Here is a 22,451-nt window from a genome sequence, read left to right as displayed (position 1 = left end):
CAACCCTGACTTCCTGAGGTCACCTAGGTAACTTTTCTAACAGGTCCTTCTGCCCTCACTCCTTCCCAGATTCGGATCGGTAGGTCTGACGTGGAGCCTTAGCTCTTGCTAAGGGGTAAGTTTCTAACTTCCGCAGGGTGTTACGATTAAGAGTAGGAAACTACGAGGCCAACCCCTTACAGATGAGGGCACTGAGCACACACGGATACTACAAAGAAAGTCGCGCATTTCTTCGTCGGAAGCCAGCCCGTTCCAGCAGGGGCTTTGCTTCGCAGCTCTTTCTCCAGTGCCTGGAACTGTGCGGATCTAACATGCGGCAGATCGCGTGTGACCCTAAGCTAAAACCAGAAAATCGGACTCTGGTCCAGGATATGACTCCACAGCATTCCTTTGCTGCAGGGAGATCCGTGACTAGGTCGCCGGTGTGTTCACCGCGACTGCCCGCTCGGTAAACAGCCTTCTTGCGACAGCCTCTGCTCCCGAAGCCTCGCCGCCTCCCAGGCTCTGCAAGCGCTTTGCATCATAGGAGGTCACGGTGGCTCGCCGTCCGCCTCGGGTGCCCAGGAACCGGCTGCCGTCCGAGCACACCCCAGGGCGTGTCTTGGGTCCGGAGAGCACCTCGGCGGGAGTGTCGGGGCGTGGAGGGAAGTGCGGGCATTGGGACGGGAGGCCCCGCACGCCCGCGAGGGCGGGGAGAGCCGGGCAGGGGTGGGGAGCGCCGGCTGGCGGCGCTGCCTGGGCCGGGCCGGGCGCTCGCACCTGCCGGGCGGCTGCGGCAGTGGGCGCTCGACGCGGGCAGCGGAAGACTCCGGGGCGCTCGGCGCAGGTGAGCCGCCGCTGCGGGCTGGGGGCGAGGACGGCCGCGGGCTGGGCCAGGGGACGCGGCCTCCCGCGGGGTGGATGGGGCGGAAGAGTGGGGGGCATGCAGCGCGCAGGAGAGTCGGAGGGGCCGGCCGGCCCAGGGCTGGGGCAGCTGATCGGGGAGGCCCCTGGGCGCGCACCGCTGTCGGGTCGCCGGCGGCCGCGGCCACGGCCGGTCAGGCAGACGGTGCGGCTGGGCCAGAGGAGCTTCGAAGTGCGAAGCCCCCGCCGTCCATTCCGCCCCGCGGGTCCCAGGATCCGAGGACACCCCGCCCGCAGGGCTCCTCTCGGGCCGAGACCGGCCGGTCCCACGTCGCCGCGGGCACTCAGCGCCCTACCGTCGGCCTCGTGAGCGCCTGCCCACAAATAGGACGAGCCGGAGCCTCTCCCCGAGCCAGGAAGCCCGGGATTCAGTAACAACAGGCGACCGGCCGACAAAGCTCCCCGAGTTGTGACTTAGCTTCCACTGCGGCCTCCGTGGGTAGGGGCCGAGGGGCGGTGAGCAGGGCTCGGGGAGGTTTACACTGGACCCAAACATCGTTTCAGGCGACCCGTCTGGGTCCAGAGTCTAACCTCTGCAGATACATTCCAGCCCCAGATGTAGGAAGGATTTGCGCTTCAGAAAGGGAAAACCGGTCGCTTCATGAAAGAGATCTTTGAAAAAATTTTAGACAGCCACCTCTTCTGCGAAGCGACCATTGATTCCACGTGCCCTTTGGCCATGTCCCTTCACAGCTGCCATGTTCCTCCGCGTCCCTGACCGTTTGCCCCCCGGCCCCGCCCACCGCTCCAACAGTGGTTGCTGGGATCATAAAGTGGCGTAAAAATCTTATCTGGGTCTTTACATTCACTTTAATAGGTAGTACGACTTATTGTTCTAAGAAACATGTACTACTTAACCTGTTCGGTACAGCCTGGAGTTTGTCGGTGTCAAACTTTGTGGAGGAGAGTCATAACATACCGGAAGACCCGGGCCGGCGTCACTTCCGGCGGCGCCCTTCTTGGCTGAGGGCTCTTCCGCTTCGTGAGGCTGTGCTTGCCCCCCGCTCCTGGAGTTTCTGGAACAGACGTGGAATTGATATGAAGGCCTTATTGAATATGGTGTCTTGATTTTACAAGGGAGAATGCCTAATGTAAGCAGAAGGGAAGCGTTACTTCTGGTTGGGCATTATTAGTTCTGGTGTGACGCATTCCGTTTCCTTTGAAAGGACTTTGGTTTCCTCTCACTTCTTCCATGGGAGGTAGCGACAGTACCACTCCTTACCTCAGGCTGCAGGTTTTTCCTTGTATTCTGTGGATTCCTCCCTCACCCTTCTGGTGGACAATGGTTATGACGACCCAGGTGAACTATCAAAGCTGGAGTTTGACACCAGTGATTCTATTTGGGGTGTGCTCCAGTATGTCTTGGTTGTGTCTCTTGCCTCATCTTAGCAAATGGCACTGTGAGATAGGGAGAGAAAAGGAGTAAAAAGAAAGACAGACAACTGCTAACTCGAAAGGTAACATGGGCTGCCATGCTTAATCGGTCAAAGTACAGATATTACTTACGTTGATTGTAATCAAAGGATTATCTCTTTTCCTCAAACGCGTTTGCCTGTTGGAAATGGATAAGGGCAGTTTTACCATATGTGGAACCGCTCCCATAGCCAAAGTTCTGTTATTGCAAAACTTTTTATAATTGCGCTAAGAGAGTGGAAGTCACCACTGTGTCATCAACTAATGGATGTATACCAGGCAGATTTCACATCTGTATTTATTTCTAGAGACAGGTTGCAAGACCAAAACTAGATCATGCACAGTACTACACAATATCCAGTAGGAACAATTAGAGGAACCAGTAAGTTTTGTAATCCCCACACTTCCTTTGAACTCAGCCTTCCTTTTAACCACTCTTGTCCCCCAAACCTTTGCTGGGGGCTAGAGGTAACTTGAATTTTAGATCTTTGTTTCTGTCTTATCTTTTCTCTGTGTCACAGGCTGCACTCCTGAAGGGACAGAGAAACTCAAAACATGTATCCCCCTTATGTGAGGAAGAATTTAAACTGAAAATACCAAAGCATACTCATTTATTCCCTTGCAGATTTAGATGTAACGAGCTGTTATTGATATCTTGCTGGTATCACATCGTAAGGGCTTTACATTGTACAAGGTGATTTCCATAAGCAGCAGTGTGAGGAAAGAGTAATTGCTTAGTTCATAAATAGGGAAGGTGAGTCTTATAATACTGAGTATCTGGCCTGGGGTTATCAAGCTGGTAAGTGGCAGGGCCAGGACTCAAACCAGAACTTCTTCTATAATACCTCAGTACCTTACATGGTGTCTTTTTATTTGTTCATTTAATTTGAGGATGGGGAGTTCTTTGTGATAGTTTCTCCTGACTTTTTTATTGAATATAGTCTCTGACTTGAACTCTTAGAATCTAAATTCAGAAACATTCTTGTTTGGCATATTTCATGCGAACCTTTGTTCAGTGTAACTGCAAAAATATTTTAGAGCTGAGCATAGCCTGAAATATTACCAAGCCCAATCTTTTAGTTTATTCAAAGAGCAAGGGGAGATACAGGGAAAACTAAGCAAGTACCCAAACCTATTTTGTTAGAAGTTAGGCCTCCTGGCATTCAGACTCTTTCCAGCATGTGGTCTCTTGAGGATTTCCTAGATATGTATATAAATCAAGTTGTTCAGTTTGATGTACTGTGTTGCTTTGGTGTCTGGGATAACAAACCATAGCCTCTCTGAATCCTGGACTCAAATATCTGTAGATTCTTTAGCTATAACTGGATTCCACATTCTATGAAGGAAAGAGCCTAATTGAGGCGCTCAACAAAATGTGTTCCATACCCATCAAATAAACATTTGAACAAGTGTGAGATGTCATTAGGACTTCATTCAGCTACAAGTAACAGAAAATCCCACCGGAGTAACATAAGTGAGGAGTTTGTTTTTCTCAGATAGCTAGATGTCTAGAGGTGAGAAGCTCAGGACTGGGCCAGTATCCTCTGTCTTTCTGTACCACCATCCTTAGTATATGGCTTTCCTACTCACTGAAAGACAGGCATCTCTTCTTTTCAGAGAGGGCTTACCAGAAAAAAGGGCACAACAAAGGACAGAAGGTGTGTGCCAGCTGAACCTGTGTTTTTATAATAATAGATCATTCTTGAAAGCTCTACCCAATAGACTTCTTGTACCTCATTCATATAAGAACTAAGTCACAAAGCCACTCCTTACTATAAGGGAGCCTGAGCAAAGCTAGTGGTTTAGCTGACCATGTTGCCAATACAACAAAGTAGGGATTCTTTCAAGGAAGAAGAGGAGAATGGATATTGGGTAAACAACTAGCAGTACCTACCATAGTATGTTTTATGAGTCATTGACTCTTTGTTTCTACATGGATTATCCTTGCTGTTTTATTTTTACTTTTTGTTGTTCTTTGGTTTACTAAAAAAGCAATAGATAATGCAGTGGTTGTAGAGAACTTTTTAAAATTATGGATTCTGAGGTCCAGTCCAAGAAATGCTGATTATTTAGGCCTGGGATGAGTCTGTAAATCTGAATTATATAAACTGGCGCTCCAGATAATTTGAATGCAGGTGGTCACAGGAGCACAATCTGAAAAACATGGAATTGGGAAGTGGTTTAGAAGAGGCACCTTCAGTTTATTTCCAAAGTCTTTCCTGGCTCATTTATTCCTCTTGAAGCTATTACTTTCTTTTTTAATTTTCTATTTTGGTCAATATAAATAAATATGTAGCCTTTTTTAAAAATAAATATGTAGTCTTAAAAGTCACAAGTTCTTACTAAGTCTACACTGAGCTATCTCCCTTGAGGCAACTATTTTCAGTGCTCTCAGCTATTTCTATCATATTTACCTTCATACTGCCAAATAACATGCTAATACTGGCTATTTCTCTTTCTTTTCCCTAGTTCTGGATAGTATCTACTGACGTCCTGCCTGGGAGGATAAGGATCTCTCCCTTATGCCCTCATTTTTCTTTATCACATTTGCTTCCCTTTCTTACAATGTCCCAATATAGTTATAGCCTAACTTTTTTGATATAGCAATGTTTAGTGTTTACATTATTATGACTCTGTAAATGTTATTCACAACCCAGCTGTGTGATAAATCATGATTTCTACACTTCCTTTCTCATATAAGCTTTTTCTATCCCCTGGACTTAGTTACTGCTACCTCTTCTTCAGTTGCTTAGTGTTTTTTGAACACTCACTACAATTCTGACTCAAACTTTGACAGGAGGGTAAAGTTCCTCCCAATAAAGCATCAAGAAAGTAGTCAGTTTGATTTGCTTTTCTTGGAAGCATCCTGGCTCAGCGTCCCCAACCCCATTCTCTGGGACTGGTTATTCTGAGTCCCTTGTTACCCTGGGAGCTCCCCTGGCTGCCATCTTGTTGATGGTACTGGATTCTGATTCTTGGAATACATGCCTTCTCACTCAGTTTGGTTTTGCTGGAGCATAACTTCCTGAGAAAGGGCATGTGGAGGATGAGGTGGATTTGTCCTGAAGGTGCTGAAGCTCACATGGCCACTGTGAGGGCTGCAACCTGTTGCAAGTTGACCCACGGGGAGGAAAAGCCAAGTAGCCATCATGAAGCATTTGTGTCACATTTTTTAAAGAGATCTTAGAAGCAAGAGCTTTGAGCCTCCAAGGCTCCCATTTGTTGTGATTTCTTTTCTCAATATAAATAAATATTCACATCCACACCCAATTTTGTGTTTGTAACTTGACAACTTTTCCTTAAAGTGGGCTCCCCAAATTATGCAAGATGCAGGCCCCACAAGACCTTGCCGCTTTTTCAGACTTTGTACATTCAAGATATCATTTTTCTTCCTTCACATTTGATTGATGGTTTGGCTGAATATAGGATATTAACTGGAATTAATTTCCCCTCAAATATTGAAAGTATTTCTCCATTTTCCTCTGTCTTTAAATAGCTTGGTTGAGAAGTTGATGCCATTCTGATTTCCGATCCCTTGTATTTAGTTTTTATCTCTGAAAGGTTGTAGGGTTTTCTTTTGTTCATTCCTCCTGTTCTGATATGTCATGATGTTGTTAGTTGATTTTGGCTTTGGCTTCCCCCAACCCGCCAGTCATTGTTCTAGGTACTTTAAAGTCCTTTTCAGTCTAAAAATCATTTTCTTCAGTTCTCAGGTTTCTTCTTTGCATAATTTCCTCTGTTCTGTCTTTCTGCAACTTGTACTTTCTGCAACTTAAATTACTTAGATGCTGGATCTCTTGCATCTGCCCTCTTATCTTTTCTATTTCTTTCTTTTTTTTTTTTTAGGATTTTATTTATTTATTTGACAGACAGAGATCACAAGTAGGCAGAGAGGCAGGCGGAGAGAGAGAGGAGGAAGCAGGCTCCCTGCTGAGCAGAGAGCCTGATGCGGCCAGGCTCGATCCCCTGGGTTCACGACCTGAGCCAAAGGCAGAGGCTTTAACCCACTGAGCCACCCAGGCGCCCCAATTTTTCATTTCTATTTTTAAAAAACCTCTCATCTTTTAGTTCTAATAAGTCTTCCTATCCTCGTATTAAACTTTTACATTTCTATTATGATATATATGATATAAACATATATATTTTTTCTTTTTTAGAGAGAGAGCTTGAGCATGAGCATAGAAGAAGGAGAGGGAGAAGCATGGGGGGGTGGTATTTGATCCCAGGACCCTGGGACTATGACCTGAGCTAAGTAGGGGTTGATGCTTAAGAGCTGGGTGGCAGATTAAGCCACCAGGTACCTCTTTTTTTTTTTTTTTTTAAGATTTTATTTATTTGACAGACGGAGATCACAAGTAGGCAGAGAAGCAGGCAGAGAGTGAGGAGGAAGCAGGCTCCCTGCTGAGCAGAGAGCCCAATGCAGGGCTCTATCCCAGGACCCTGGGATCATGACCTGAGCCGAAGGCAGAGGCTTTAACCCACTGAGCCACCCAGACGCCCCCACCAGGTACCTCTTAACAGGTCATTTACAAGAAGGTTTTAAATAAGATGGAAAATGATAATTAGCTTAGTATTTTTCTTTAAGAGGTTATATTGAGAAAATATTTTTCTAATACCACTAGAGAATGTCTTAGTTATAGAATTTGGGAGAAATATTCTGCCCTTGAAAGTCACTCTCCAAAGCCATAGTATTTTCCTTTTTTGCTCAGCCTGACATGTGATAACCCAAACCTGGGGCAGATTCGGCACTCCTCTTTGCTAGGAAAGTTTTAGATCACGTAAAGTCATCAGATAATATGGTTCACTGATTTAGCTTTCAGTGCTGTCTTCACAGGAAAGCCTAGGCATGAGATACCAGATTTTCTACTGTTGGATCTTCCTTCTCAGGCATCTTTAAAGACAACTAACTGCAAAGCCCTTTCAGGCTGGGGCCCAACCTTGCTATTTCTGTTTCTCCAGCATCTAGAACCATGCTGATACACAAGAGGCCCTGGGTAAATGTTGCTTGAATCAAATCAACTCCACTCCCCATTTTATTTTTTTTTTAAGATTTTATTTATTTACTTATTTGAAAGAGAAAGAGCAAGCAAGAGAGGGGGAAGGTAAGAGGGAGAAGCAGACTCCCTGCTGAACAGGGAGCCTGATGGAGGACTTGATCCCAGGATCCTGGGATCATGACCTGAGCCAAAGGCAGTTGCTTAACCAACTATACCACCCAGGCACCCCCATTACCCGTTTTAAATTAACCCTTCCTAATGGTCCCCTTGCTGTTTCCTCTGTTTCTCAAATTTGATGTATAGATGTGTTGAAAAACAGACTAGGAAGATTTTCTACCAGGACTCCAGGTATAATTTCCGGGGGTAAAACTCCCTATATCATCTTACTGAAGATGTAATAATTTCTTAGGTCATCACCAAACACCCTAAGTCTGGTACCATCTTGAACAACAGTTCTATTTGAATGCTTTTTTCCCCTCATGTTCAATGCCTCACTTATACTGTCCTTTGCTTCCTCCCACTCCTTGACCCCCGCTTTGACCCAGACCTTCTCTTTGTTCTGTTATAATGTTGTTTTTCTGCCTCCTCTCCCCTACCTTCATCTGCCCTCTGGTATATTTTGCAGAAAGCACAGTGACATACTAATTTCAAAAGACCTACCCTGACTACCAAGCAGACATCTTTTTAAACTAACCCAGGTTGCAGAATGAAGAATCTCTCTCTTCTGGCTGTTGTTGGAATTGTTTCTATGCTTTGTTCCCACTGGGATTGTTTGTTTTTATATAGAAGACTCTAGAACAAGAGCTAAACTACAAGATCATTGTAAAATAGTGATTGGTAGATTAGTGTCTCTCAAACACTATTACTCACCACAGAACTTATACTCTCATGGCATGGAGTCTTGGATGAAATTAGGATGGCTTAAGCTACAGTCTCTCTTAATGCTAAAAAAAGTATATGCTACCCCAAAATACATCTCTATTTGTTTTAACTTGAAGATCATTTTTTCTGAAATCTTAAAGTGATATTGGTACTCCAGGATCATAACCCTGTGAGTCATATGATTCCAGATATATTTTGGCTTAACCATACATGGGTCTAAGAGGCATAGTACAAGATGATCTCTGAAGGATTCATTTAGCTCTAAAAATCATATGCAAAAGTAATGTTAGCCACAGCCTTACTAATTACTGGATTTAGGAGCTAGTTTCCTCATGATTCAGGATTACAGCTAAGGTGAATCAGTTCAGTTCAGATCAAGAACTATTATTATATGGCAGGTTTTGTGCTAAGCCATGGGAAGTTTAAGATGAAGCTGATAAGATCTCTGCTCTTGAGGTACTCATAGTCTTGTGAGTAAGGCATGTAAATGTGTAATTTTCATATAACAAGCTAAGTGATAAAAATCAAGATAAGTGTAAGATACTATGGTAAAACTGAAAAAGGTAGAGGGAATAACATGAACAAAGTGTATACTATAAGGTTTGTGGTGGAAAGAAATGGGAAATGAGGCTCAAGGGACAGGCTAAGAGCCAGGTTCTGGGTATATGCCATGAAAAGGGGCGGATTACATCGGTGTGGTGGTTAGTCAATGAAATATTTTAAATTTTATAGTAGTGTAGTCAGATTGTAAGATCTGTAAGCAGATGACTCTGGTAGCAGAGTGGAAGGAGGATTTATGGAAGGCATGATTATAAGCATTACAGTAATCAAAGCAAAAGACAACAAAAGCCTAAATGAGATAACTATTGTAGGAACAGAAAGGAAACAGAACACCAGAAAATTTGGAGAAGCAAAATGAGCAGAGTATTTTAGTCTCTTGTGAAATTGGAATACTGTGGGACAGAGTGGAGGATGAGGGGGTGTCTAGGGTGAGTCTTAGGAATCTGACTTTAGGAATGACTGAATGTTAAGCTATTACCTGAGTTTGAGATACAGAACAGAAGCCAAATTGATGGGGAAGGAAGATGATGAATTCAGGTTGGGACATGTTGACTCTGAGATGTCTAAGAAGAATCTGTGTGTTTATGTGTGTGTGTGTTGGTTCAGCAGGTAGTTAGATATATGAGTCTGAAACTCAGGGAAGAGGTCAAGGCTAGAGATAAGTGTCATCAGTGTGCAGGTGGTTATTGAACTATGGGTGTGTGTGTGTGTTCTTGCAAGAAGAAGATCTATAGAAGAACAGTGGACCAAAGTCTGCTAGGGTTTAAGAGACAGGACAGGAGTCAAAGGAGAGGAAGTCAAAGTAGAGGAAGAAGATTACAGAAGATGAAGAGAGCCAGGACAGAAGAGTATCATGAAAGCCAAAAACAGAAGGTTAATTCCGAAAGTAAGTGACTAAGTGACGTCTTCAACTGGAGCAACACAAGAACAGAAGAGAAGTCTATTCACGTGATATATTAAAGACTTCATTGAAACAGTATGAGGAACATAAAGATTTCATTGAAACAGTATGAGGAACATTTGGTGACATCTATGAATCATTTCATTGTCATGGTGGAGAAGGAGGAGCAATAAATGGAGAAAACAGTTGTATTTCCAGGTTTTTCCAAGAAATTTAAATGATTTTGACAATGTTTGATTGCATTACACAAGCCATCAAAATTCCTTTCTATCCAAAGAAAATTTCATGTAAGTGGTAATTTATTTCAGTAATTTACTGACTTGTCAAAGAATTTCAATATTAGAAATTGTTTTTAATTATCTATAAGTAGACCTATTATCAAAGGTATTTTGTCTCTGGACTAGGGGAGATGGTAAGAAAAAGATCCACATATTTTGAGAAAAAAAATATATATAAAGTTAAAAACTTTGTAAAACTGTATTTTGTTTGGAGATAATATATGTAGTAAGTATGTAGTATATAATAAAACAAAAGTGAGTGAATGCTGAACACACATTTCAAAATGATGCTTATTTCTCAAGAGGGAGGAAGGGGAAAAGCCATCAAGAGGTGTCAACAGGAAGCTCCAAGGATGTTAGTAGTGTTCTTTTTCTTAAGCTGGGTCATCAGACACAGTTGTTAAGTTACTCTTTATAACTCTTTATATACATTAGCTATGTTATTTTTATGTTTGAAATAGTAAATAGGAAGAGGTACACAGTGGTTCTTCAGAGAGCCAGGGTCAAAGCAGATTTTTTTTTGTTTCTTTTTCCTGATTTCTTTTGTTATTTTGTGTGGGAAAAGCCTTGTGCCTGGTCATAGTTGGAAGGAAGAAAGCAACAACAAGTGAGAGAAGTTCCTGAGTAATAGAAGTAGACCCAGAGGACACAGATGGAAGACTGGCCTATCAGAGAGGTGAATTTGAGAAGAATAGGTGTAGAAAGATATGAATTCATAGGTGAGGAAAAGGAAATTGAGATGATTGGTGCCTTGTAGTCTCGATTGTTTTCCTGGAATGAGAGGAAAGATTTACCTAGGGTTGAGTGAACTCAGCTCTGAGGGAAGGGACGAGTTTTCAGACACCAGTCTATGGGAAATGGGAGTAAGACCTTGCATGTGTCCAGAAGCGCTGCTGAATGCAGTAGAAGGCCCAGCATCCATCTTGTTCACTGACTTAAATGCCAGGCACGTTCACTGATAGTACAGAAGGAAGGAAAAATACATGAGAAATGGTTTCTTGGTGCTTAAAAAATAAGCGAGCCTTTCAAGTCTAGGGATGCCCCCTCCTGCTGTAATGTACGCAGAAGTGACTGCTTGTCCTCTTTGGTCATATCCACAACTTTAGTTCCATTTTCTCCCCATGTTCATGTCTGAACTTGCTCTGTCCTTTTCATGTTTCAGTTCATTTTTTGTATTGTGTTAGGGGTGAACATGGAAAGTGATTTTAGAACTAGGAGAAGCCATGGAGAGAACCTCTTCCAAACTACCATTTAACAAAGAAGTTATGATCCTGAGAGGTTATATATCTTGCTCAAGGTCACAAAGTAAGTTCATAACAAAACATGGACTAGAATCCAGGTCAGCTGACTCAGAGGCCAGTGTTCTTTATTAGTTCTTGAGAACTCATGGAACTTAGCCCAGATATGTTCTTCAGTTTTTAATTCAAGATTCCACTAAGACTAATTTTCATGACAGTTTGAAAGAGGCAATCAAGAAAGGCCCAACTGTAATGCCAGCCCCCTCTGTGACTAGAGAATTACAATCCATATATTTCCTGACATTCAAACTTTCACAAGTATATAGCTCCATACTAGATTATAAACTCCTCAAGGAGAGGGGTCATTTCTTTTCTTTTCTTTTCTTTTTTTAAGTTTTTATTTTAATCCCCTGGCGCTTATCATGACACGTGCACTCCTTAATCCCCATCACCTATTCCACCCATCCCCCACCCACCTCTTCTCTGGTAACCATATTTGTTCTCTATAGTTAAGAATCTATAGTTTTGGGCGCCTGGGTGGCTCTGTGGGTTGAGCCTCTGCCTTCATCTTGGGTCATGATCTCAGGGTCCTGGGATCGAGTCCCGCATCAGGCTCTCTGCTCAGCGGGGAGTCTGCTTCCCCCTCTCTTTCTCTGCCTGCCTCTCTGCCTACTCGTGATCTCTCTCTGTCAAGTAAATAAATAAATAAATCTTAAAAAAAAAAAAAGACTCCATAATTCCTTCCTTCCTTCCTTCCTTCCTCCTTCCCTCCCTTTCTTCCTTCCTTCCTTTCCTTTCCCTTCTTTTCCTTTCCTTTTTTATTTATTTGTCAGAGAGACAGAGAAAGAGAGAGCACAAGCAGGGGGAGCAGCAGTCAGAGAGAGAAGCAGGCTGGCTCCCTACTGAACAAGGAGCCTGATGCGGGGCTTGATCCCAAGAACTTGAGATCATGACTTGAGCCAAAGACACTTAACTGACTAAGCCAGCCAGGCACCCCAAGAGTCTATAGTTTCTGGATTTGCCTTTCTTTTTTCTTTTTTTTGCTTTGTTTCTTAAATTCCACATATGAGTGAAATCATACAATATTTGTCTTTCTGTTACTGACTCATTTCGCTTAGCATAATACTCTCTAGTCCCACCCATGTCATTGAAATGGCAAGATCTCATTTTTATGGCTGAGTAATATTGCATTGTATGTATACATATATGTATATATAAATATATATTTCATGTATATATATAAGATATATATATTATTAAATAAGTACAATAGCCAAAATATGTACTTATTAAATAAGTACAATAGCCAAAATATATATAAGATAGATAGATAGATAGATACCAATCTTCTTTATCCATTCATCACTTGGATGGATGAAGTGGACACTTGGGCTGTTACTATATTTTGGCTATTGTACTTATTTAATCCTGCTATAAACATGGGGTGCATGTATCCCTTTGAATAGTATTTTTGTATCAGTATTTTTGTATTCTTTGGGTAAACACCCAGTAGTGTGATTGCTGGGTCATCGGGCAGCTCTGTTTTTAATTTTTTGAGGAACCTCCATACTGTTCTCCAGAGTGGCTGCACCAGTTTGTATTCCCATCAACAGTGCATAATTGTTCCTTTTTTTCCACATCTGTTGTTTCTTGTGTTGTTGATTTTAGCCATTCTGACAGGTGTATAGTGATATCTCATTATAGTTTTGATTTGCACTTCTCCAATAATGCGTGATGATCAGCACCTTTTCATGTGTCTGTCGGTCATCTGTATGTCTTCTTTGGAGAAATGTCTGCTCATGTCTTCTGCCCACTTTAAATTGGATTATTTGGTTTTTGAATGTTGAGTTTTATAAGTTCTTATATATTTTGGATATGTTGGATATGTCATTTTCAAATACCATCTCCCATTCCATAGGTCGGGGTTTAGTTTTTCTGATTGTTTCCTTCACTGTGCATAAGTTTTTATTTTGATGTACTCCCAGTAGTTTATTTTTGCTTGCAATTCCCTTGCCTCAAGGAACCTATCTAGAAAAAAGTTGTTATAGCCAGTGTCAGAGAAATTACTGCCTGTGCTGTCTTCGGGATTTTTATGGCTACAGGTCTCACATTTAGGTCTTTAATCCATTTTGAATTTATTTTTGTGTATGGTATAAGAAAGTGATCCAGGGGCACCTGAGTGTCTCAGTGGATTAAGCCTCTACCTTCAGCTCGAGTCATGATCTCAGGGTCCTGGGATTGAGTCCCACATCAGGCTCTCTGCTCTGCGCCTGCCCACCCTCCACCTGCCTCTCTGCCTACTTGTGATTTCTGTCTGTCAAATAAATAAATAAAATCTTTTTTTTTTTCTAAGAAAGAAAGAAAGTGGTCCAGTTTCATCCTTTTGCATGTTGCCATCCAGTTTTCCCAATGGCATTTGCTGAAGAGACTATATTTCTCCCAATAATACTCTTTTCTGCTTCATCAAAGATTAATTGATGATATAATTGTGGGTTTGTTTCTGAATTTTCTATTTTGTTCCATTCATCTCTGTGTCTATCTTTATGACTATACTATACTGTATTGACTACTACAGCTTTGTACTATAACTTGAAGTTCAGAATTGTGATGCTGTGCTCACTTCCACAGCACATATACTAAAATCAGAATTGTGATGCTTCCAGCTTTGCTTTTCTTTTTGAAGATTGCTTTGGTTATTCAGGATCTTTTGTGGGTCCATACAAATTTTAGGAGGGGTCATTTCTTATTCACTTTATTATTTCCTCATCACCCAGCACAGAGTCTTCTAGTTAATAGGATCACATGAAGGGGAAAAAAAAAGAAAGAAAGAAAGAAAGCAGGACTAAGACCATCTTTCGCTTAGAAATCAAACTCAGCTGGAAAGAAACTGAGCTCTGATAGGAATGACACATTGATACATGCTATAAGATTGGATGAACCTTGAAACCATGTTAAGTTCATGGAATGTTGTTCCATAGCTCATGAACTCATGCCAGACAAGTTTCAGATTCTTATTCTGGTCTTATGCCTTCTGACCAGTTGTTCAAGGACCCACCTACCCACTTACAGAGAAAATAACAGTGACAGTAGTAGTTATGAAATTTTAAAAAGAGTGATAGCTTCCAGAGTGACATAAGGGCTCTCAGGTACTGTAAAGCAGGGGTACACTCTGCCTGAAGTTCAGTGAAGTTCACTGTCACAGCAGCTGTGGGCAACAGAGAACTTTCACCTCTGTACTTCTGCTTTCTCTGCATCTTACTACCAAGCAGCTCATAGAAGAAGGAGGGGTATTAAGCTTGTTATTTGCAGAGTAACAGAAAGCTGAGTCAGGTAGGGTTGGTTATATTCCAAAGTAAACTCAGACCAGAAGCCATCTGAGTGTTTCTGTTGGCAAGAATAGATTCAAAAAGTATAAAAACCGTGTTGTGGAGTAAAGTAATATTCTGTATCCTCCCCATAACCTACTTGCCTACTGACCAAACACACATCCCATTCCTATTAAAAAGATATTCAACGGGGGTGCCTGGGTGGCTCAGTCATTAAGCATCTGCCTTCAACTTGGGTTGTGGTCCCGGAGTCCTGGGATCCAGCCCTGCATCGGGCTCCCTGCTCAGTGGGAAGCCTGCTTCTCCCTCTCCCGCTCCCCCGCTTGTGTTCCCTCTCTCACTGTCAAATAAATAAATAAAACCTTTAAAAAAAAAAAAAAAGATACTCAACGGCTACCTTCTCCAGGATCAGCAAATGTGCCATATGATTCCTCCCTCTCCACTTGGAAATAAGTACCAAAGGCAAAGGACAACAGCCTTAGTTCAATAATTATACTTCCGCTAAGAGAGAAGCCCAAGTTTCTCCCCCCATTAGTTGTGGGAATAAGTATAAGAATACCAGAGAAGAGAGGAAACTAACATTTGTTAAACACTCACTCTAGTTAGCTGCTAGAAACTCTCAGTTAATCTTCACAAGATGCTTCTGTTGAGGTCCCTGTTTTGGAAAAGGGGGTATTGAAATCCAGAGAAGTTAGGGAACTTACGCAAGCTCTTACCAGCAGGAGTAGCAAAAGAAGGATCTATACTCCATAGTTCATGTTCTTTCTATTATGTGACTATATTTCTTCTTAAAGGAATGTGTAAGAACCCAGTTTCCTTTAGGGAAATCTGGGAAATTGAATGCACCCGAACTAACATAAAACTTGACTTGCATCTTTTCTAACTTAACCTTCCTCAGGCCCATTTGTGAGTTGGTTCATATCATTTCCAGAGACCCTTGGGCACACAGGACCCCAAGGTTTGGCTTATTTGACTTGAAGTATACTGCTTTGTTCATTCCCATTCTGAGATAATTTCAAGGGTTAATGGATTCGACCCATGGAAGAGAGTGACATTTGGTCTTTGTTGGTAAAGAAGGTAGGAATAGCAGGGTGAAGAGAGTAAGCAACATTACCTGGCTAACTCTGACTGTATGGATGATTAGCTGCACCTGCTTCTTCGCCTTTGCATGTACTATTTGCTCTGCCTGGCACTGTATCCACCCTACCTATGCTTACCTGTTTTTCAAGGAAGTTTTAGGGACACTTCCCTCTATAATCTTTCTCCTATTTCTTGCGGGGTGAGTCAGAGTCCTCCTTGCATTGTCATAACTCTGCACACTCTTTTAAAATACTTAATATATGTGTCATAAGAGTTGAAGTACTCTTTCTTCACCAGAGTTTCACCTTATTGTAGTCAAGGTCCTTCTCTGAAGATTGACAAAATCCATTTTCAAGAGTAGAAACGTAAACGGACAGGCACCAAGACAATTCAAAGGGGAAAAGAATCTCTTCACCAGATGGCTGGGACAGTTGGATATGCAAAAATGAAGTTGGATCATGACCTCACAACATATACAAAAGTTAATTAAAATGGATCATAGACATAAATGTAAGAAATAAAACTGTAAAAATCTTAGAAAACACAGGAGTGAATCTTCATGTTTTTGAGTTAAGCAGTGGTTTCTTAGGACACCAAAAGCACAAACCACAAAAGAAAAAAAATAGGTAAACTGGACTTCATTAAAATCAAAAGCTTCTGGGATGCATGGGTGGCTCCATCTGTTAAGCATCTGCCCTCAGCTCAGGTCATGATCCAGGTTCCTGAAATTCAGCTCTGCATCAGGCTCGCTGCTCAGTAGAGCGCCTGCTTCTCCCTCTCCCTCTACTGCTTCTCCTGCCTGTGTGCTCATTCTCTTGCTCTCTCGCTCCCGCTCTCTCAAATAAATATATTTTTTTAATTTTATTTATTTATTTTGACAGAGAGAGATCACAGCAGGCAGAGAGGCAGGCAGAGAAAAAAGGGGAAGCAGGCTCCCCACTGAGCAGATAGCCCCATGTGGGGCTCAATCCCAGGACCCTGAGACCATGACCCAAGCTAAAGGCAGAGGCTTTAACCCACTGAGCCACCCAGGTGCCCCTCAAATAAGTATTTTTAAAGATTTTTGAAAGATTAAAATTTAAAAACCAGATGCATAGCTAAACAAAATATGCCAGATCTGTACAATGGAGTATTATTCAACAATAAAAATGAATGGAGGTGCCTGGGTAGCTCAGTTGGTAAGCATCGGACTCTTGGTTTCCAAAGGCTCAGGTCATGATCTTAGGGTCATAAGATAGAGTCCCCCAAGTTGGGCTCCCCACTCAGCAGGGAGTCTGCTTGAGCATTACTCAACCTCTCTCTCCCTCCTGCTTGCACTCTCTCTCCCTCTGAAATAACAACAGCAATAAAAAAGAGTGAAGCACTGATACATGCTACAAGATTGGATGAACCTTGAAACCATGCTAAGTGAAAGAGGCAGAAAAAAAAAAAAAGAGTCCTATAGGATTATACTTATAGGAAATATCTAGAATAGGCAAACCCATGGAGACGTAAAGGAGGCTAGTGGTTGCCAGGGTCAGAGGGATTGGGAGGAAATGGGGAATGATGGCTTTGGGTTGATGAAAATGTTCTAAAATCAGACGGTGGTAATGGTTGCACAACTATGAAGATACCAGCAATCACTGAATTATATGCTTTGAAGTACTGAATTTTATGGCATATGAATTATATGTCAACAAAGCTATTATTTGAAAAAAGAAAAAGAGAAATAGCAAGAAAGCACTAAGACTTCTAGAACCATATGAGGGTGACTTTCAGATTCATTAGGAAAAACTGTCCCAGGAATACAAAGAAGGAACACTTAGCAAAGTTGTTGAAACCTTCAGAGTGTCTTCTTAGATACATCTGAGTTGTCTTTTGTAGTGGTTTAGTAATTAAATCTATAAAAGTATATGGAACTGTGAATTAAGTGATGAACAGATAAATAAAATGGGGTGTTATGGGCTGAATTATGCTCCCCACCCCCCACCAATTCATATGTTGTTGAAGTCCTAGCCTCCAGTACTTCAGAAGGTGACTATATTTGAAGACATGGTCTTTAAAGAGATAATTAAGTTACAATGACATCATCAGGGAGGGCTCTAATCTAATCTAGCTGTTGCCCTATAAGAAGAGGACACAGGCGCATACCACGGGAAGATAAATGTGAAGGTGTGCCATCTTCAAACCCAGGACAAAGGCCTCAGAAAAAACCAACCCTGCCAACACCTCCATTTCAGACTTCTAACCTCCAGAACTGTGAGAAAATAATTTTTTTTTTTAAATCACCTAGTGTGGTTTGTTACGGCAGCCCCAGCAAACCAATAAATGCGTTATATGCATACAATGAAATATTCAGCCATAGAAAGGGATAAGTAGCGATGCATGCCACAACGTGGATGAACCTTGAAAACATGATGCAAAAAGAAAGAAACCAGTCTGCGGGCACCTGGCTGGCTCAGTTGGGAGAGCATGTGACTCTTGATCTTGAGGTTGTGAGTTCGAGCCCCATCCTGGGTGTAGCAATTAAACAATTAAAAAAAAAAAGTCAGTCTCAAGTAACTACATGTTGTTTGACTCAATTTATGTAAAATGTCCAGAATAGGTAAATTAGTAGAGATAAAAAGTACATTAGTGGTTCCCTAGAGCTTTTAGGAAAGAGGACTTGGGAAAATGGAGTCACTAATGGGTTAGGGGAATTTTTTTGTGGGTATGAAAATGTTCTAAAATTGACTGTGGTGATTGATTGTACAACTCCATAGATCTATGCAAAACCACTGAATTTTATACTGTAGATAAAAAATGGTATGTGAATTATATCTCCATAAAGCTGTTACTTAAAAACAAACAAAAAGAGCATCATGGCAAGCAAGGGAGATAATTTCTAGGAAAGTGAGTTTATGCCCCATAAACAGTTTTGAAGGTAGAACACTCTAATAAGTGGTGACATACACAACAAATAAAGGCAGCCGGATCTCTGCTTCCTTCAGAAAGTAAACAAGATAGGGAGCTATCCTAGAATAGATCAGGGTCTCAGGGTCTCACAGCCTCAGCATTACTGAGAGTTGAGCTGCAGAATTGCTTTGTCGTGGGGGGTGTCCTGCATACTGCAAAACGCTTAGCAGGACTTCCGGGCTCTACCCACTGGATGCGAACAACACTGCCATCACCCCCATTTGTGACAATGACCAGAAGTATCCACAGACACATCGCCACTGTTGAGAATGCAGCGGTGGCGGGGGGGGGGGGTTGGAGAAATGGCCCTAGAGGTTAACCTTACAATGTAACAAACAGACCCCCCACTTGCTCGAATTTTAATTTTGCTGCCTTTTAAGGCAGGGCAGTAGGGTGGAGGTAGAAGAACTCAGGCACCATTTCGAAAGAGAAAATGTGTCTATCAGATATCAGAAAGACAAGGGGGGGGGGGAGTCAGGACAGTTGCAGATACAATTTGCCAAAATTGTCTTTTGCAACTTTTTGGTACAAATTCTGCCATTCTTCATGACATCATAACTTCTTCCCTTGAAATAGTAAAGCTTTCCAATATCTTTTTAAAGAAACTGCAAAAGCCTGAGTGTCCTACCTATAACATGTCCTACCTGTACATGTCCTACCTATAACATGTCCTACCTGTACATCCGTATGATTCATAACAATTTAGGTAATGCTGGATAAAAACAATCTGCAAAGCTTAGTGGCTCATTACACGTTTATTTTTCTCATGCCATGTGTTCATCATGGCTTGTTTGGGGCTCTGCTCCATGTCTCCTCACTCTGGAATCTGGGCTCTTAGAAGAGCTACTGTCATGAATATTGATAGTAACGTGGTAAAGGGAAATGTGTTCAGGTGGGGGGGGGAGTCCTTGAACTGGCAATCACATGTTTCTGCCCACAATTCCCAAGACCCCACCCAACCACAGGGGGCCAGAAAATGCAATCATACCATGTGCCCAGAAGACAGAGAGCCAGACATACTTAATATATAGTATTACATACCCTCAAAGTACCCTTCCATATTGCTTTCCCTGTTCATATAGTCAGATACCTGTACACATATATAATATACATATGCAGGACAGTACCACTGTTGCTCCAAATGGTTCATATTATTTGTTTTTGTTTGTTTTATTTTGTTTTAAATGGGTCATATTATAAGTATTCTTTTCCATCATGCTTGTCTCAGCCAACTCTTTCATGGAAAACCTTCCAGTACAGCTGGTATAGCTCTAATTCATTCTTTTTAATGATTACATAATTTCCCATCGTGAAGATAAACCATAATTTACTAAGTCAAATGGATGGCTAGAACTAAGAAGAGGTCCAGGTTCTCTGATATTTGGTAATCTATATATTTGTATCCTGTCATCTCAAATTGGGAGAAATTGGCTTTAATTCCAACCCCCCTTCCATGAATGCCAAGTCCTTAGTTCTAATGTTAGAGAGTGCTGGTTGCTAAGCCCAGGCACTCAAGGAAGAAAATAAAATTTGATTTCCTTATTTTTGATTCTCTCACTCATCTAACTGCATCCTTTCCCTACTTTCTTCATCTAAAAGAAGGGAAAATATGGGCTTTATTAAGAAGCAAAAGGCACCATATCAAGTTTTATTTTTAACTACAGGCAAACCGCATCAAGCATAATTTCTCCTTTGCTCTGCTCACTCCCTCTACTTCTCTGACTCTCCAGCCCTCCTCTTTCCCTGTCTTCTCCTCGTCCTTACTCTTCCCTCTTTTTTCTCTTCTGGACATGTTCAACTTGTCTTCCATTTCACTTAGCTCAAATTAAAATTAGAGAATGTAGAGGAGGGAAATGGTTAAAGAGAAGGAGGACAAGGAAAAGCATGTCAAACCTCTTATGCAAATGATGTTCCTGGTCCAGTGATCTCCTTAAGACAGGACATGAAAAGGTACCCAAACCACTAGGCTTCTCAGCTGTCAGCTGTAACTTAAAGCTACTACCTCTCCAAAACACTCAGCCCTCCCTTCACACTGTAGCTAGTGCAATATCAAAAAAAGAGCAAATATATTAAAATAAGAAAGGAAGGTTGTCTTTGCAGAAGCACTTTCTGACGTTTTCTCTGTGGGTTTTCCTTAGATTGATTTTTTTTTTTTTTTTTTTTAAATCTCAGGTTTGTGAGTATAAGCCCTGTGGAGCCTACTTTTAAAAAAGGGGGAAAAAAGACCTGAGCCAAAATCAAGAGTTGGACGCTTACCTGACTGAACCACCCAGGTACCTCTGAAGTATTTTAGAGTGTAATTCTAAAGGACCTATCCCTTAAACATCTGCTTTTTAATTTATTTTTAAATTATTATTTTTTAAAGCTAGACTCCTCGGGGACTTAGCCTCTTTGAATGGTGTTATCCAAATTATTAGAAGTCTAAATTTTTATTTTTTAATTTGAAGTTAGTTAGTTCCTTTTTCCTCTTTATTGAAACTGACCTATCCTATATCTGTACTACATGTCCTATGAGGTAGCTAATCAAGTAAAGTAATCTACTAATTGGTTACTGGAAGAAATCTACCTCCCTGCTCCTCTCCCTCATCAAATCAAGGTACTCAGCTTTCCAAGTAGCATAAGTAAGTTCAGAAATAGTGTCTACAGATGTGCTGCAGGCCCTGCATTCACTGATGTGAATCCGAAACCAGGTAAAAAGGGAGGGTGAAGCCTGACAAACTGGTGTGAACAGACAAGGACTCTGCCTTCATTCAGGGTATTGCTCCTCAAAAAATGGGGAAGGACAGGAAGGATTTGCAGAGCTGGTTTTTCTGCACTTCTGGCTAAGAAAACAAGGGAGTAGAACAGGCTTGATCATGAAGGGGACCTGTGTTGAACACTAAATGAAAACGGAGGCTTTTTTAAAATGTTGATCAATACAGGGTTTAAAAGGAATGAGAAGAGAGCCTTCCGGTAATGGAAGCATGAATAGACTCTGCTGTTGATCTCTGGGGCTTGCTCGCAGGACGGGCTCGTGCCAGTTCAAGGCCTCTGCTGGCCACTTGCCCACACAAAATGGAGAGGACAGCGGTATTATGGAGTAAGTCAGCTAAACTCCCAACAGCAGCTTTTGTTTTTGAAAAGCTACTATATCTTCAGGCAAAGCAGTTGGAGGCCATGGGCTTTTTGCCTGAGGCTGCTGCCATTAACACCTCCACTCAGTCAATGACTTATTTTTCCTTTTTTTTTTTTTTTATTGACATATAATGTACTATTTGCCCCAGGGGTACAGGTCTGTGAAGTAATGTGGAGCTAGCTATGTAAACAAGTAGTTTTGCTGCCAGGAGAAACAGATGCAATTTAGGGTGGCAACCGGGGTTGAAAATCCTTGGCTCTCTGAGTTAAACAAGGGAATGAGCAGGGAAGGGGAGGCCGAGAGAGGGGGGAGTCAGAAAAGATAACTGAGGAATTAATGGCTGAAAACTTCTCAAGTTTGATGAAAAATATTAAACTACAGACCCAAGCCACTTAGCCAAGATCAAAGAATAAAACAAAACAAAACACAGAAGAACTGCAAAAAGATATATTAGAGTCAGACTGCTGAAAGCCAACGATAAGAGGAAAAACTTGAATGCAGGAAGAAAAGTAACTCCCTGGGGGATAACAATATAATTAATAGCTGATTTCTCATCAGCCAGAAGCCAATGGAATGACATAATCAAAATGTTGAAAGGAAAAACTGCCAACTAAGACTTCTGTATCCAGCCTATTTTTCAAAAATGAAAATGAAATAAAGATATTTCCGGGTAAACAAAACAGAAAGAATTCATTGGTAACAGAACTGATCTATAAGAAATATTAAAGGATCTCCTTCCTGTTGGAAGTAAATGAGATTAAAGTATTATTCAAATGCACAGGAAGGAATGAAGAGCACTCGAAATGGTTAAATACGTAATTAA

At 41.7% G+C, this 22,451-nt stretch overlaps 1 protein-coding gene across 2 annotated transcripts in view; it reads left to right on the top strand.

The window, feature by feature from the left end:
- Positions 1-486: 486 nt before the first annotated feature.
- Positions 487-22,451, top strand: part of TMEM45B (transmembrane protein 45B) — a 32,841-nt gene continuing 10,876 nt past the window's right edge. Inside the window, exons 1-2 of one of the 2 annotated variants that reach the window (XM_045080351.1) lie at positions 488-826; positions 20,686-20,786. The gene's annotated coding sequence lies outside the window, so the exon portion shown is untranslated. Of the gene's footprint in view, positions 827-20,685; positions 20,787-22,451 lie in introns of both variants that reach the window. The other variant, XM_045080352.1, reaches the window with a different exon arrangement.

The sequence above is a fragment of the Mustela putorius genome, unplaced genomic scaffold (genome assembly GCF_011764305.1).
Source record: "Mustela putorius furo isolate JIRA1106 unplaced genomic scaffold, ASM1176430v1.1 tig00000460_pilon_pilon_pilon, whole genome shotgun sequence".
Lineage (NCBI taxonomy): Eukaryota > Metazoa > Chordata > Mammalia > Carnivora > Mustelidae > Mustela > Mustela putorius.
This window is presented reverse-complemented; position numbering and strand designations above follow the sequence as displayed.